Source organism: Anopheles darlingi, chromosome 2 (genome assembly GCF_943734745.1).
Source record: "Anopheles darlingi chromosome 2, idAnoDarlMG_H_01, whole genome shotgun sequence".
Taxonomy (NCBI): Eukaryota; Metazoa; Arthropoda; class Insecta; order Diptera; family Culicidae; genus Anopheles; species Anopheles darlingi.
The window spans coordinates 56,743,297-56,748,043 of record NC_064874.1 but is presented as its reverse complement, the minus strand read 5'-3'; the positions used below and the strand labels follow the sequence as shown (position 1 = coordinate 56,748,043).

Genomic DNA, 4,747 nt, shown 5'->3' with positions numbered 1-4,747 from the left:
TTTCAATGAGCACAAGGCAAAAGCATGATCAAAAAAGGAGAGAAAGAAGCTGAGGATGCTGAGTGGAACAAATGGTGGGAAAATTAGTCGCAAAAGGGGTAGGGAGACGGTGGCGCACACTCGGTCGATTGTGGTGCGCTTTCGGAAAGAAATTTCTAAACGCGAGTCCTCCCCATTCCGCTCTCCCCTCTAGCAGCATTTGCAGAGAAATGTGAAGCAGAAGCACCTGTTGTATCTGCCGAGCGCCCAGAGATTACGGTTAGACAACAATGTATATTCCTCTGGGCGGGTTGGTTTCATTAAGATGCCATTTCTGCTGGCAGTAGAGCGTCTTCATCACAGAGGAAAAGGCAGAAGAAGTACGAAGAACACCAGTATACGAGTCCAATATTACGCGAGGAAGCGAGTGATGCCGACCGGAACGATCGCTAGAAATGATCAGCACAGGCGAGTGTGTCCTCTAGAAGATGCTTCCGATCCTCCGGGGGTAAGTCGCAAGTCGAGGTCATCGTCATCACCGGCGACGAGTGACTGCTGGATTATCATACAATCAGAAGCAGCCATTTGAAAGACGGAAGAAGAAGCCGCCGCCGCCGTCGGTGTCTGTTACGGTGCTGTGATTTGCGCGGGAACTTTGCGACACCTATTCCCACGCGCATAAAAATAGTGGAGCAACGGGGGAACAAAAGCGACCGATGCCAGTGATAATGACCCACCAGAGAGGACACCACAGCCCTCCCCCAACTCCACACACCCGCAAAGGAAGGGGTGCATCAACAAGAGTGCCAGAAGAAGGGAGCTTTGAGCTATTCCCACGGTGAGAAACAGGGAAAGGGGAGACTCAATGACTGCTGGGTGTTGATCTCGTTTCGGTACGCTTGACTTATCATCACCGTTCTCTTTCTCTCTTTTTTTCGTTCTTCTTTGCGTTTATAGGTGGTAGCAGCGAAATGTCTCGACTGGCTGGCACTGGCCTGACCTTAACAGGGTGAAGATGTTGACTTCTTAATAAGTTCTCGATAGCTGATGGAGCTGGTGACCCTAGCAGTAGCGACGTGCAGCGGTACATCTTCGGTTTTCTCCCAGTAATTGTGTTGCTTCTTATCATTATTTTGATGGAGTGGTAACAGGCATCGCCGACCCCTTACAAATAGAGGGAGGAGGTGGAGCGGAAGAAGATATTGTATTCTGATTTTTCTTGTTGGTTGGTTACCCCACCCTCTCAGCCTTCCGATTGTGTACCGCGATCGTAGAACGAAGGGTACCTGCGAATGCTTCCGAATGTGATAATGTAGCTTCCTTCCTTTTTCCACTTTCTTCATTTCTTCCATTTGCTTCTTCAATAGGGTCGTAAACTCAACCGGGCATGTGATGAATTTCACCAGAACCGGCGAATGCCGGCACGGTCGGAGAGGTTACTTCCGATCGTCAGGCGCACCAGTTCGCCAGTGCTTGGTTGGCTTGTGTCGAGTGAAGATCAGTTGGCGAATAGGATCGGCCGAGTTCTACATCCGTCTGCAGGAGCTGCATCGTGTGAAGATATGCTTGTATGGAATCTTCCAACAGCTAGTGATCACTGTGATAAGAAGTGATAGGAGTGTGTGATTGGCGCTGTATGCCGTACGATCAGAGCTAATTGGAGCATTTCTTGAAGATATATTTTCTGCAAACTCATGAAATCTTTGATTAGGTCTGGTTGCACGGCTGCATTACAACGAAAACAATATAGTACGTATCAAATTAAATGATTTGATAGCGATTGATTGGTTAGAAATATCGCAAGTAGGCTCTCGTCTGGATTCGTCCGTGTGGATAGAGGTGTTGAGTGTCATGGAGACGCGTGGTGCCTTATGTTTTAGTACAAACGTTTAGTACAAATAATTGGTATGACGAATGTGATTGTCAACTTCAAGCAGTGCACACTGCTTATTATTACTTTCGACCAAAGGAAATCCTAGCCTAGGAAGCCTTACAAGTGAAGCTATTGCAAACCAGATTAGATAAATATTTCATTTCTGCATTTCAGAAAATTTATTTCACGAACTGCAGAGAGATGAAAATAAACTGAAACGGCGGAACGCCTATTGAAGTTTATTGTTTTGTTAATTACTGGTAAAGGTGTTTTGTTAATTACTGGTTAATATTTGGTAAAGTCAATTCATTTTGATTGTTTGAAATATGTTTATTGTGCAGTGCATAGAGTTTCTGTTAATCGCAACGGAAGTAACCGAATCAAGTTTGATACTATACGGCCTGTATATGGTTCAGGAAAAAGAAATCTTTATGGCAGAAACAGAAAATAAAGATAAACTGCTACATGCAAACGCAAATAATGGTGATTTTTATTAAAAGGTTTATAGGATTGCTGTTTGTATGTTGTTGTTTGATTTGTTTATTAAATATGCGGGTCGTTCGTTCTTAGAAAGAAAAAAGGGGTATTTGATGAATTAAAAACATGTATCCTTACTTACTATCGAAAAAATATATGCCGATAAATATTAATTACTCCTTATATACGTAAAAATATAATAATTACTATTAATATAATAATTACTAAGTCATTATTAAATATTAGGCTACTGCAAAGCAGCACAGCGCATATAGTGTTAATCTATTGGATTTGACGCCTCTTGGTAATCTTACTGGATACTGGAATGGACGAATACCGGCCGTATTGCCCCAGATTCTGCCATTTATTGCCCCTGAATTTTAAAATAAAAAATGGTGTGCCTGAAGCAATCGGCACCTATGGCGCCAAATAAAGCGCGGAGAAAATTCGCCGTTTGGCTAAATATTCATACGAAATAATTGTTTCTGATAAGTATAAATATGGTAAGTCGAATATAGTTGTTTTCGAAAATGTTTCATGCATTGGTTTCATGCAATGAGCAAAGATATAACTTCGGATACGAAGGAATTTCATTTAAAATTTTAAAAACACTTCTCGTGACAAAGGGTATGTATGAAACAAGCTGGGAAAAACAACAATGCGTAAAAACGCAGACGCATACGTATGCATGAAAGTTTACATACTGTTGGCGACAGTTGCTAGTCGCTGTTAGGTAATTTTATTAGCTGAAATTGCAACCAGATTCTGGCTCGCATTGACCGAGCGTCTTTGCAGTGATTTCTATTGCAACGTATTTGATGATTTCTCTTTGTCAATTCATCTTCAATTAAATCCCACTCGTGAAATGTTTTTTTTTTCACGCATCCTTCGTTTACGGAAGTATCAATATAAATCCATTTTAGTATTTTATTTCTAAAGCTTATCAAAAATCCACATCAAAATTATTCCTTTATGTCAGTGCAATCTATATATGAAAGCTTTATGAAGTTGGACGGTTGGATTTTGGGGTTTAACATACCAACATCTTACATTAACGTTTAAATATAAAACGTCGACCGTAATTGATACTCACTCCCATGTTCTCTTTTGGCACTCAAATTTTTCGTTAGGTAATTGCCAACGACATGTTTCGGATGATTTGTGTTCCGTGTAATAGTCATGAAAATTATATTGTATTTTTAGTTTCAAGATAGTAAATAATGTGCTTTATTGTTCTATCAACAACAAATTCTAGTTGTTCTCTTAATTTTGTCCTTTCCGCGAGCACATTTGTGTGGCCCCTACCGAGTACGAAATGATCTTGTAAGAAACTATTTAACCAACCAAACCAACTAATCAAGCACTGCGCTGCGCTTTCACCACATGCGCCCGCCTGGTGCGTGTAACAGATACAGCCATGAATAAAAATAATTAGAATAGGCAAAATAATGTTAATAATATTAAAATAAACAGTACAATTGTTAGAATCATCATTGCAATAATCAGCGAAACAGATGCAGATAGTTGAGTTTCAGAGGGTTCTGATGGACAAAACGGTCATGCAAGTACCGGAGGCAGGTCTTCTTGGAGTTTTTGTGCGGAAATTCAATCTAAAAGCAGGTAATTGCGTGTCCACGAAAGTAAAATCAGTAATAGTTATCCCGTGCGACAACATCAAATCTCGTTGTTTCGACGAGGAGCGTAGACTCCTGACGGCACGTAATTTTCTCCCTGCATACTAACGCATAGATTTACAAACGGTTAAGTAGAAATGTGCAGAAACAATCCCCAATTCAAAAGTCCAACAAGTTAGAGGGCAATAGCGTACGGTGAAGCCTTCAAAAGACAATTTAAATACAATTTGTTCTAGTACTGATCAGATGTTTACCACTGATCAGATAGTCACTGATCGTTACTGACCAACTGGTACCAATTTACTTGACCACCCACGAGACGAGACGGGGAGTGTCGAAGGTTGAGATTATGATCCCTAAAGAATTGGATTGGACTGAATTAACCGAAGGATGACGACACCAGGATTGTTCGTCTTCAGCAGGCCGGTTGCCACACCAAAGCGGAACAGTTATCGGTCAGAGTACATTGGCGCACAAGCTTCTTAAAATACTCGGAATAGCAAAAACCGCATCAAATCCCACTTCACTCAGTTCTCTGGCCTTACGCCTCACTAATGACCCTTTGTGCTTCTAAAGGAGCTGCAGTGTGTTGAATTTGATGTTACCGCACCCGTTTACACTGCCACAAAATTGTGCTCTGCTGAAAGCAGTTCGATTGATACTGACACATTAATCGAATGATCCGTTAGGATGATGATGATCATGATGATGATGACAACAATGTATACAACAACGTCCAATGAATAATGCACCGACTGAAGGGAAGGGGAGCAGGACGCTTAAA

The 4,747-nt window shown here is 41.3% G+C and overlaps 1 protein-coding gene across 1 annotated transcript in view; it reads right to left on the bottom strand.

Moving 5' to 3' along the window:
* Positions 1–3,532: 3,532 nt before the first annotated feature.
* LOC125948681 (myosin-VIIa) overlaps positions 3,533–4,747 on the bottom strand; it is a 25,538-nt gene continuing 24,323 nt past the window's right edge. Inside the window, exon 11 of the mRNA XM_049674974.1 lies at positions 3,533–4,747. This exon is cut by the window's right edge and continues 379 nt beyond it. The gene's annotated coding sequence lies outside the window, so the exon portion shown is untranslated.